The sequence below is a fragment of the Propithecus coquereli genome, unplaced genomic scaffold, assembly GCF_000956105.1.
Source record: "Propithecus coquereli isolate 6110/MARCELLA unplaced genomic scaffold, Pcoq_1.0 Scaffold125, whole genome shotgun sequence".
Classification (NCBI taxonomy): Eukaryota; Metazoa; Chordata; class Mammalia; order Primates; family Indriidae; genus Propithecus; species Propithecus coquereli.
In genome coordinates this window covers 6,541,370-6,554,600 of record NW_012136636.1, presented here as the reverse complement: position 1 = coordinate 6,554,600, position 13,231 = coordinate 6,541,370, and positions in this window count along the sequence as shown.

Sequence of the window (13,231 nt, the reverse complement as noted above, 5' to 3'; positions counted from 1 at the left end):
GGATTGCTTTGAGGATTAAAGGGAGCTGTCTTAGTCAGCTGACTGGTTTGACTAACAAAATAACACAGACTGGGTGGTTTGAATAACAGAACTTTATTTTCTCATACTCCTGGAGATGAGAAGTCCAAGCTCAAGGTGCGATTTGGTTCCTGGTGAGGACTCTCTTTCTGGCTTTTGAACTGCCACCTTCTTGCTGTTTCCTCAAATGGCCTTTCTTCTGTGCTGTGTATAGGGAGAGAGAGACAGAGAAAGAGAGATTGAGAGAGAGAAGAAGAGAGAGAGAGAGGGAAAGAGAGCACCCTTGTGCTCTTAGAGCCTTTTCTTGTGAGGTCACTCATCCTACGGGATCAGGGCTTCATCCTTATGACCTCATTTAATTTTAATTACCTCCTAAAGGCTGCATCTGCAAATACAGTGACATTGGGGGTTAGGGCATCAGCATATACATTTTTTTGGGAGGGGTGTCACATTTCAGTCCATAACAGCGATCATAGATTCTAAGAAAGTTAAAAGCATTTAGAAGAGAATCTCACACACAGTCTAAGTACTCATTAAATAATAGTTATTACGGTCTTGATTTTTTTATTTGAATCTGGGCACTGCTTTAATAGGAGCATCAACAAACTGGATTAGGAACCATTTCCTATGAGGCATGTTTAAAGGATGTGAAATATTTAGACTAACAGACAAAACTTTTGGGAGATGTGCCGTCTGTCTTCACAATTCGCAGGCTGCCAGGCGGAAGCGCGTGACTTTGTTCCCGCCGACCGCGAGCGTGAGGTCTGGGCACACAGCAGGAATTACGGGAGGACAAGGGGGCACGAGGCAAGCAGCAGCCTCAGGATCAGCGTCTGCAGTTGTGTGCAAACTGACACATTTTTTCTTTCTTGGGAGGACAATTTAGTGATACGAATCAAACATGGTAAAAACGTGTGTGCCTTTTTACCCAGAAACTTCTTTGGAGAACTTTTTCAAAAGGAAATAGTCCAATGTGCATGTACACAGAGGTTATTACACAGTTATTTGTGATAGTAAAATATTAGAAACAGCCCAAATATCTCAAAATAAAGACTCGAATAATAAATTAGGGTACATCAAGAAAAGAGAAAGTTATGCAGGAATTTAAAATAAGTGTGTGTTCTCAGATATGTTCTTGGAATTTTGAAAAAGTAGGAAAAGCATTTAAAATAACTGTGTGTTCCAAAGGTATGCACGACCTGTTGATGAGTGATTAAATCAAGACTTAGAAGAGTATGTGGCGAGTAATCCAATCTTTATTTTTAAAAAATGGAGCGGGCAACGTGGTGTGTTGCAGGCTCCGTGCTGGCGCAGCACGTCCAGAGGATGTCGCCAACGTGCTGACAGAGGTTTAGACGGCACAGTGGGATTGTGGGCGCTTGGCCTTCCCCTTCTCTATATATTCCGATTTTTCTATAACAACACAGTCTACTTCTGTACAAGTGAATCTGTATAAATCAGTAAAATGAAAGTGGGTGCTTGGTGATCCAAAGACCCAAGATATTTTAAAAGTTAAATAACAACATGATTTCAAGGGAATTATGATTCCGGTTCTGTGCAAGAACTCTGAGGCTTGGAGTGGGCTTGGGACCTGACTGGCTCCACCCCACTGAGGGCGATGCCGAGGGGTGAACTCGGTTTCTCTCACTTGACCTCTCTGTGGTGAGTGGCTGTCTCTGGGCCAGGTGGGCCTGTGGGGTCTCCTGACTGCCACTCACATCAGCAACGCGTGGCTCTGTGCCGGGGCCCACACTGCTGGACAGCCAAGCGCGGTTTTGGCAGATCAGACATTCTCAAGCCATTTTGCCACAGCCCAGGACACCCCGCCTATCCAGCCTCCGAGAAGCCCTTGGGGACTGGGGATGGGGAGGTCCCAGAAGCAGTGGCTGTGGCTGTGGAGAGGCGCCCAAGCAGCTGCTCACATGACCTCCACGGCTGTTGCCAGGGCGCCCCCAGCTTTAGAATATTCTTGTCTTTAAAACGATTACTTATGGTCTTACTGTCTTGGGTCAATAGTCTCTGTCTGCACTGTCCAGCAGAGTAGCCACTAGCTACATTCGATGATTTAAATTCAATTTAAAATTAAATAAAAGAAAAAAAATGTAGTTGTGTTACTGTACTAGCACATGTGACTAGTGGCTGCCTAATTGGGCGGTGCAGAATTATAGAACATTTCCACTGTGGTGGAGAGGTCTGTGGGACCACGCCGCTTTGTACAAACTCAGGACTTTGTCGCCCGACTGACGCAGCTCCAACACCTGGCTCCGCCACCTGCTACTAGACTAGATCTCTAGCTCACTGAGGGCAGGTGTTCTTGGCTCATCCCTGAGCTCAGCACATAGTAGACACTCAATATTTGTTTATACATCAATGAGAAATGTAGGTAAGGGTCTGGCACAGAGTAGGACCTCAATGAATGTGGCCACCATTCGGCCGGGAGGAGCAGGAAGACCATCACCCTCCCTCTCCTCTCCTCATGTAGGTTAGCTGGTGGATTACGAGGCTGTCCATAGCGTGTGTAATAAATACCTCAAGGATAAGGTCATTCACTAGACTTAGACATTCATGATATTGCTAAATGCTGGCTGCCACGAGTAATTTGTCAAGAACCCATCTATCCCTGAGCATGGGTAGTATTCTAACACGGCAAGTCAAGTTGTCTAATCCTTTTCTGCACTGTGTGAACCATCAGCTCTGTCTGCTCAGTAAGGCAATATAGGGAGCGGTGTCTAGGGGAATGGTCATCGCTAGTGGCCTGTCACAGCTTCAGAATCCTGACTCTGTGGCACACATGCAAGGCTGCAGGGAGAGTAACACATGCTCCACTGGGATGAGACGCCTGGACCTCCCAGGGTCTGCCTGGGGAATCGGTAGGCTTCCTGGCAGCGCGGTAGGAGACAGACTCAGCTACTCCTGCTCCCTCCGCTCCTCTTCCCATTTGGCAGGGCTCTTGTTTAGGTTGAATCTCTCATTTGAATTCTGCTGGGGCTGCCTGCTCCGCACAGCTACATCCCTGTTTCCTCTTGTGTATCTGCCACCCTCCCCATATCCATTTTAATTGTCCCATTTCTGCCATGGTTTTTGGCACCAGGGATCTTCGTAACAGGGCCCAGAGAATATTCTATGCCTCCTGATTAAATCTGTGAGGTTTTTTTTTTTTTTTTATTTCTGGGTCATATTGGGTTCTTTTAATTTCCTCCTGTTTGTTACTTTCCTTGTCAGGGACATTACTATTCCTTGAGTTACTACCGTGTGTGTTTAATTACTTGCAAATGAACATGTAGGAGGGTAAAAGAGATCATTTTAAAAAGCAATGCCAACCTTCCAGAAACCTTATGTCAGCCTTAGACCTTAGTTCCTGCATGTTGAAACACAGTAGGAAGATTTCCATTCGGGTTGCATTTTTAAAGAGGCTGTGGAAAATAGCGCTTTGGGTTGGGAGGCAGAGAATTTCAAAATTGCAGGTTGAGGAAGTTGGTTTAAACCACCCTTTCTCCCCTGCCCCCTTCTACCTGCATTGTCACCAGACCGTGCCACCAGGTCATCAGGAGACCTGCTCTCTCATCCTGTCCCCAGACAAACTGAACTGAATCCTTTTAATCTATGCCCTGGCGCCCTTTCCCCCAGTCACATTTTAAGCCTCCTAACGTGTGTTTCCTTCAGGGCACAGGAGCCTTACCTCAGTTAAATGTTTCATTTCTTTAGATGGTGCACAACCTGGCACTCGCCCAGGTAGTTTGGACAGTGGGCACCTTTGAAGTGCACTTTGGGGCAGTTGTCCCCAGCTGTGCATAGTGGGAAGTCATCACCCTGCCCACGAGTCAAAGGTGACAAGATTCTAAGATGACTAGAAATGGGGTGGACGGGGGTGTCCAGAAGAAACGAGGCAGCTGGGACACTGGAGATCATCCCTGCCTTGAGACCCTGGGCCACAGGTGTCTGTAATCCCAGGAGTCATGTGCTCCAGCGGTGCGCTCAGGGTCTTCGGAGACACGCAGGAGACCCCTAAAGAGGGGTCTCGGCTCTCGGCTGGCAGCCCCCCTCTTTCTTCACTTTCTTCCCGTGCTCCACTTTTAAGACTTTCGTGTGCCCCTGACTCCTTTGACATTCCTGTCTCTCTTCCTCCGTTTCGTTTACCCACAAATCCACCCTTGGATGGTGGATCCACCTGGTGACTTCTGCCACCATCTTCCTAAGCTCAAGTGGTCAACGTGATTACAGAAAATGACACAACCCAGTTTTACTCTAAATTCACAGTCACAAATCTTTAAACAGGCAGGTGGCCCTGGCCTGCTGTGTTTCTTTAACTCTTTCCCACCTTCTCTGATGCCCATTTGCTGTCTCCTCTCTGTGGAGCCCGTAACACCCTCTCTTCTGCCTCTTGCTCTCGCTGTGACTGACCTCCATCAGGTGGGAACACACACCTGCCCCGCTCCGCGTTTACAAAGCTACCTGCGTTGACCACCTCCTCTCCTTTCCCTTGTTTCTCTCTCTGCCAGAACCCTGCTTGTCTGTGCCTGCTCTGGGGTCACCCTGCACAGGGAGGGGCTGCCTTGGTTAACTTCTCTCTGTCCAATATTAATTTCTCCTCCTCCGTGGGATCCTTCCCATCAGTGTCCCCACATGCTCCGGGGCCTTCTGTCTTTAAATAATCATGTGCAGGACTCAACTCTCTGTCCTCTCTAGACCTGGCCACCTGTCCCCCTCTTCCCATAGCAAAATCTCTCAGAAAGATTCATCTGCACATGCCGCCCGCACCCCCTCTCCACCTGGACCACCTGCACACAGTGAAGCTACTCAGTGTGAGCTCCGCCAGAGCACACCACTGGGAGCCCTTGTCAACATCACCAAGAACATCCATGTTGCCAAATCCCAATGATGCCTATGTTCTCATTTTTCTCACTTCTCAGAGTCATTCAACACAATGAACCCATTGCACATTTCTGAAACAAATGCCGTGGCTGGAATGTAACCTCCAAGATGCAAGGAACTTGCTTACCCTTGTATCACTGTTGATTAAAGGTGCTGGACGCATGGCAGTGTGAATATGGACAGGCATGTTCCCCACATGCTCGACTTCCGTGAGACTCTGCTCTTGGGGCTCTGCTCCTGATTCTCGCCCCCTCTTTCTCCACCTTCTTCTCCAGATCCTCCTTCCCAGGGCACTTCTCAGTGTGAAAGCTGCGCAGGGTTTTGTCATGGACCATCCCCAAGTGCTCATGCCATTCCCATAGTTTAGTTCCTATACTCCCTAATTGATGTGTTCGGCCCTCGTCTCTCTCCCGAGATCCAGCCCTGAATGTCCAGCTTCCTGGTGAGCTTCTTTAACTCAAAGTCTCATGCACATCTCATGTTTATTCAAAACAGAGCTCATCCCTCAGCCTTCCCCATTTTGATCCAAGACATCGCCATCAACCCGACTTCTCAGGAAAGAACCCGCCACGGATCATCTGTTTCCTCTGCTTCCTGTGGCACACACCCATGGCCCATCTCATGGGGGCAGGCTACCAAGGCTCCAAGTGACGTGTCATCACCAACAACCTCTCTCCCTGCCACCCAGCCCAAGCCACACAGCCGGCTCACTTTCACCCCCAGGAGCTTCCTGCCTTCCCCTGTTGACTGTTCCCCTGGCCACCAGTGAGACCCTCAGAGGTCGTCAGGTCCTCCCCTTCCCTGCTGAGGGCTCTTCAGTGGCTTCCGCTACGCTTGGAAGGAAACCCCAGCTCCTCTCTGCGGCCCGTGAGGCCCTGTGTGACCGGGAGCCATGCCCCTCAATCACAGCGCTCAGAACTTTGCCTCCAAATACTTCCCTGCTTCGGATCCTTGACATACTTGCTCTTTCCTCATAAACGCCTTCCGCTTCCCTCTTCCCGATGGAATCGTGTTAGTCCTCCAGTCTCAGCTCACCTCTCACTTCCTCAAAGGCCGTTTCTCCACCGGTGTTACCACGGCCACTCTTCGGGTACTTCACTGCACTCACCATAATTGCATTTTCTAAAAATAAACTGACTTTGCTGGTTATTGACTGTCTTTCTCACAAAACTGCAAGTTTCCTGAAGACAGGGACCATGTGTGACTTGTTGGCTTCCATATTCTCAGTGCCAAGCACCGTGTCTCTCTCAGAAATTGTACCCAGTAAATATTTGTTAAATATTGAGCAATGTTAAGATTTACTAAGTGTGACCTGTTAGTCATATTCATTAACTAATTTCTATTATGGGGTCAAAGTCTTTTTGGTGCCTCAGTCTCCACCCCACCCTAATTTCTAGAATATTAATGAAAAAAGATTGAAGAGAAGGGCTCTATGCAAATGGTGATCTTACAGTTTCTAAGAGGCAGAGCATACTTTATTATTTTCAATTGCAAATGTTTGCCTGACTGTCTGATTCAGAAATGTGACCCTGCAATTATTTTCGTTGCCATGAGATTAATCACCCACATGTAATATTTATTGATATTCATTTATAATGTTAATGTTTATTCATCAGTCATGAGGCCCCCCTGAAAGCTGGTTACGAATCTGAACTGCCAGATGCTCTGATTTCCTCTTGGCCATTAGGCTGTCTGGGGCTGGATGCTGCCTGTTTGCTGAGATTTTATTTAAAGGGTATGTTCTACGAATGCTTTGGTAACTCAAGGATCAAAGTCTAACCTTATCAGCACTAGATTTCCTTTCCATTTTGAATATAAACAAAAAGGAAAGAGTATTTCTAACTGACCTTTTGAAATAGCAGTACTCTGTGCCGAAATGGGTGGAATGCACCGTTTGTGGAGGCTCCAGAGAGATGTCATTTGAAACCTATGAAAATGGAATAGCCTCTTTGTCAACTTGCAAACCCTTCCACACTCTCTGTATCCATATCACGGTTGCTTAAACATTCAAATTCCCTACCGTCATTGAGTGAGCAGTAAAACAAAGAGAATAGATTGCTATTGGGAGTCAAAATGACAAAATTCACAGAACAAGTTAGAACTGTCACGTCAATGACACTTTATTAAACTATCCACCCATAAACCGGAATGGCTACCAAGGAGACCCAGAGCTGAGGATGAGCTGGTTAAGGAGACAGAAAGCACTGAAGGGTCTGCTGCACTTGGGTTTGGGTCCCACTGCCTCACGCCCACCCCTGCCAGCTTTATAAGAAGTACCCTCTTTAAGACTGCTTTTCCCCATCTGAAAGTGGGGATAAAATGCTACCCTCCTCAGGTATACTGTTCCATGCCTAGTTAGTATTAGTATAAATCTTCTCCAACTCGATCACCAGAACACCACTCTCTCAGACTGATCATGCTTACAATTTTACACTCCAAATCCTAGACTGAAATAACATTGCTATTACTAAGGCTGTTTACTTAAAAGTTGCCATTCTGATTGTTGCTTTAAAATGCACCAATTTCTAGATATCCCTTGCTGTGTGGCAGCGATGCTCAATTGGGGGTGATTTCACACACCGCTGACCCTTGGTAGTGTCTGGAGGCATTTTTGGTTGTCACATTTTTGGCGGAGGGTGCTACTAGCACCCAGGGATGCTGCAAAACATTCTACAAAGCACAGGACACCCCCATGACAAGGGATTCTCTGACTGACTCAATAGGTCAGTGATTCCAAGGCTGAGAAACACTGCCACAGGGCTTTGGATGGCCAAGCATCCTTTTGTTTTTGTTCTTTCCCCTGGATGTGACGAAAAAAAAAAATTAATGGATTATCTTGTAAATTTATCAATTTGTAATTTATAGAAAAAAAGATTGCCTTTTAAGTATCCAAATCACACAAACAGATCTGGGCTTGAAAACTATTTATTTTGGAGTTTTAAAACATGTTGATTTTAAAATCATGCAGCAGGGAAAGTCATTCCTTCTAATTAGTTCATTGAGAAACATCAAGTAAGAACTTTAGGACCAGAACACTATGTGGATAAACAGTGTAGTAACAATAAGTTTACAGTTATTTTAGATATCAGCAATTAACTTTCCGAGTATCCAAAATGATTACACATCAAAGGTCTCTAAATGGGGATCTCACACATTAAAGAAACTATGAGGAAAACATGTACTTTAGAGGAAGTAAAAAAAACCTGTCATTTTCTGATGTTTTCCGCATGCATATGCTTAAAAACTCTACAGCCTGTTTCCTTGGCTTTTTGGGCCCCAGACACCCAATGTGTAAAGGAGAGGCTCGACCTAGCCAGCCCCTCAGCCCCCTCTCACTAAAATTCTGGAGTTACATAACAGTTCACTGTTCTAAAAATAGCCCAGCAGATTGTATAGGCATTGCTGGGTGCCCTGTATTCTTGACTTTCCCCGTAAAACAAAATGTTTTATTCCTCTTGACTGGTTCTGTCTTTCCCCTTGATCTCTGCTAGACTCTTCTATCTTTAATATGTCCCAGGAAACAGATGTTTTAATGCAGTTTCATTTCAAAACCGGATGCTTTCATCTCTGATCAAATAAGAAGTGACATGTTTGAGGAAGCACGTTTCCTGACTGGTTGACACCGTTGCGGAATGACTTCTAGAATTTTACAGTTCTGTGATTTGAAATGTCAGACGTGTCAGTGGGGCCAGTGTAAAGCCCTTGGAGTTAGGTTTTGATGGTTACTCAAGTATTCCGGTAAGCTGGGTGAAATGACTTCCAGGGGGCAGCGCCCAGCTCGGCAGCGAGGCAGAGGCGCGCGGACGCCTTGTCAGGGGCTGCCTCAGCTCTTGCGGTGGAGGGTATCTGGAGAATAGCTTAAGTAAATTTTCAAATGCATCCTCATGTCTGAAATTCTCTTTCTGTCGCAGCACAGTGGCCCCAGAGCCGCAGAGTGGGAGTGCGCTCTGGCCTGGACTGCCTCCATCCTCACTGCCGTGGGTGACGCCAGACACGGTGATGAATGGAGCGGCATCCTGAGCGCAGGGACGGCCTTATTCACCAGCGTGTTGCGTTTTGTGCTTAAATGTGCAATGTGGCAAAGTCCAGCATTCCATTCATATTTTCAGAATAATTAATTAGTATTTTTAGCATGTCATTGTTTCCTTTAAAAACAGTAGAGGTTTTTTGTCCTCTCGTCTTGGAGTAATAAAAAACACTTACTAATTGACATTCGGCTTCCGGTTATTTTCCTCTTCTCACCATAGCTCTTTGTAGAGGAGACTGGAGGTGTGTTCCCATGGGGGGAAGTAGCTGTGGCTAAGCCTGGAGTCTGTCCTGGGCCCTCCTCAGCCTGTGGCAACCTGGCAGGGGCTCTGCACCCACCTGCCCCACTCCTCCCACCACCGCCTGCCTGGTATGCGGATTTATCCTCCCCGGGTGCCAGCCCCCAGTGGCTTCAAGATACCACAGGAGATGAGAACAATTTCTGCACGCGGCAGGAATCCTGCCCTCCCCCACTCCTCACTGCGACAGACCCCAAGCTTCAGCAGGTGTACGGAGGTGTAGCCCAGTTCACACAGTGTGGACAAACGAACATGTCAGACGTCCGGAATCCCTCCGACAATCTAGTATATGTGATAGGCTGGTGCCTCAGCTACTTTTTTTTAAAGTATTTTAAGCTTCAATCAGTGAGTGATACCCTGTTTAATATCTTCTTTATAGAAGGTATTATTTATAGTGAAGGTTGTATGGTCTTAAAAAGACACAAATGAGAAAATTAAAGCAAACAAAAAATTAGCTCTGGGTGGAGCCCTTGCTGTCTTATGTGAAGGAAACATCTTAAATCGCACGGAGAACATGATTGGTAGAAAGAAACCTTGATTGCAAAGAAAAGTTTACTACTAATCCGCACACGTAGCATTTTGTAGGGACTGTGCTGGAAAAGATGGTGATAGACCCCCAGGTATTGACGAGAAAGGATCGTGTGCACTTTAAAATAATTAAACGTCGTCTGTGCACAAGGGCAGCAGAGATGCTCAAGTGAAAGTTCTGTTGTTTCAATCATGGAACTCTACTCTCCCACCGCCTTCAAAGGAGACGTCTTCCTTCACTCCCAGACAGTCGTCTATTTGTGTCAATTTGTTCTATTTTCATCCAGGATGAAAAACTGACTGTCATGGCCCAGTCTGGCCAGATCTTTACTGGCAAACGAGACAAGGAAAGATGTGTCCATTTCCTGGACGTTCCAGACAATACCTTCCTGTTCCTAAAGGACAATCTGGAGCAAAGGAGGTTTTTTATTTTTTCTTCTGAATTATCCAGATAAGTGCCTCTGCTCTCTACTTTTGTAGCCATGGAGGGTGGCCCTTCAACATTTGAGACAGAACCTATAGGATTTGAAAGAGACCACATCATTTTTGAAAATCTTAGAGTAAAGATAGAATTCAGGATATTTTACTTGAAAGCCTATGTTTTTGTAAAGCCGTGAGGAGAAACCCAATTTCATTTCTGACAATCTTTTAAGGCCTTGTCTCTGCAATTTTCTTTCCTCCTCGTTCGCCCTAGGATGACTGTTACCCAGGGGGTCCTGGCGGGATTCTCGGGTCTGCGACACTCACAGATTCGGAACACGTAAGTCTCGACACAGCCCAGAACACGTAGCTGGAAGGATGGTGAGAATGTTTCATTTTTTCCTTCATATTTTTGAGCCATCAGATGTGAATAATGAATTTAAAGGATTTGAGACATTCAGTTCTTTTCAAGCCTATGTTGAGAGCAAAGGAAAGTGGTGGAAGGTGAGAGAATATCCCCTAATGTGTGACGGCTCCTGGGAGGGGTGTGGCTGTGGGAATGGCCACAAGCTCTCTGGCAATGTTATCCGATGCTGTTTTTCTCCTTTGCAAGTATTTCATACTCTTTCAGGCACCCACAATTTCTTACAATCATACTTAACTCCCTGGTTATCAAATGCATGTGCATCAACGCTTGTTCCTTTTCAGGTATGACGGCTGCCTGTGAATGAAGTCTCCTGCAGGAAGTATAATGTTCTGATAGTATATTCTGGAGATAAGTGTGATAGACTGTCCCCCTCTACGGAATGCAGGCGAGTGAGTTTTTGAAGCGTTGGAGGCTTTTGTGTTTTAAGTGTTCAGGGAAGGTGATAAGTGAGACTGAGTAGCATGTATAGGGTATTTCTCTGCATCAATCAGGATTTAGTAACCAACTTAGATATTATTAAAAACTCACATGTTGCACCCCCTAAATCTATTGAAATAAAAAAAGCACATTTCAATAAATACCATCAAAACAAACATAATGAGAAAAAATTTTCTAAAAACTTTATTACTTGTGCAAGTATGCAAGGAAAGGTGACATTAAATAGAGAAAAGAAAATATATGTTTTCCTGAGTTCCACCATACAGAACTGAGACGAGAGCTGTCCCATTTCCTTTTTGCACTGGTGGATATGACGCCAGCCTTCGTACTGGTCTGCTGAGGTGGAGAGGTGGGTGGTTGCAGAGAATTCCCAGGATGCAGGGCAGGGCCAGGCGCCAAGGGCAGTGCTTCCCCCAGCAGTGCTCCCTCCTCTCCCCACCCCGGGGGCTGCCTCTGAAGTCCAGGTCTGGGGAAGGAGAGAGGCAGGAAGGGATGTGTTGCTGGTCCTGAGCAGCCTCTCATGGGTGCTGTGGGCTCTGACACGCGAGGCATTCACTTACTCCTCATGTGTTCAGTTTTATCCTTTGAGTATCCTGTTAGTGTCCTGGGGCTGTCTTAACTACCTACCGCAAACTGGGTGGCTTAAAGCAACCGTAGTCTATTCCCTCATGGTTCCGGAGGCTGAGCAAGCGTCAGCAGGGCCACAACCACCCCGCCCCCGACACCCCGAGACTGTGGGCAGAGCCCTTCCCTGCCTCCTCCAGCTCCAGTCCTGCCAGCCGTCCTGGGTATTCCTCAATTTGTAGATGCATCACTCCAATCTCTGCCTCCATTGTCACCTGGGATGTGGATCCTAGTCCTAAAAGACAAACTCAAATGCCATAATCCCGAGTGTTGAAATCCCTAAAGATCAAAATCCCTAAGGTCTAAAATCCCTAATGTCTGAGATCCTAAAAATCACAATCGCAGGGTAGTTGCATCATGTTAGGCGGAACTGTCACCTTGGCTTCTAAAAGTGAATTTCAAGGTGTTACCAATAAAATTTGTTTTTTTTCCATTTAGCTCAATGCGTTTGGCAGAAAATCCAGATGAGTGGATTGATCATGTGATACAGCAACAATGAAAACTTCTGTTTAAAAATGTGTTGTTTGCCTGCACCGGCCTTCCTTCCAGCTGATGACATTCCAGGAGATTTTAATAAATTAAAGCCGCAGTTGCCTGAAGAAGCCAGAAAAGTTATTGGCTGGTTCGAAAATAATTGTGTGCAGGGTGGGAAAAGAAGGTACTTATGCAATGGTGTTGCTGTTCTGTCTCTAGTATTGCTTCTGACAGCCTGTGGTCTGTATATGAGTGTGTGCGGAGTGGATTTTCACGTACCCAAAAAAGCTTAGAAGCATAGCACAGAAGATGGGAAAATTGAACAGGGAATGTTCATGTGGGTGTATATCGAATCACAGAAGCATTTTAAAAAGAACAGCACTGTGTACGAAATTAATGTCAACATATTATCCAAGGAGATGTATGTCCTAAAAGAAAAAAAAAAGCAGCTATTCATTGTGATGCAAGAATTCAAAATATAGTTAATGATTGTAAAAGTCGGCCAGCTCTTACAGACTATTTCTGTGCAATTGCCCATAATCTATCCCTGTAATACACTTTTTCATATGTTGAATTTTCTTCTCAATTTTTTTAGTATTTTTCTTTTTTAGATTTTTTTTTACTGTTTTAAATTATCAGAATTATTTTTTACAATTCACTGTGCTACGTATTGCATTTTCAAATCATTCGTGCTCTCTGTCACTCAGCCCCTCCCACCGGCAGCAGTGTCTGTTACTTGATTTCTGCATCTCTTTCCAGATGGGTATTTATGCACATACAAGCAAAACACATTCCTCTTCCCCTCTGTGATGGTTAATTTTATGCGTCAACTTGGCTATGCCCCATTACCCAGGTATTTGGTCAAACATCAATCTGGATGTTGCTGTGAAGGTAATTTTTAGATGAGACTAACATTTAAATCAGTAGACTTTGGGGAAACAGGTTGCCCTACATAATGTGGGTGGGCCACATCCCGTCCACAAAGACCTGACGAGAAAAGAGGGAGATCCCTGAGGAAGAGGGAATTCTGCCTCCAGATTGCATTTGGACTTGAACTGCAGCTCTTCCTTGGGTCTCTAGCCTGCAGATTTTGGACGTGCACCTC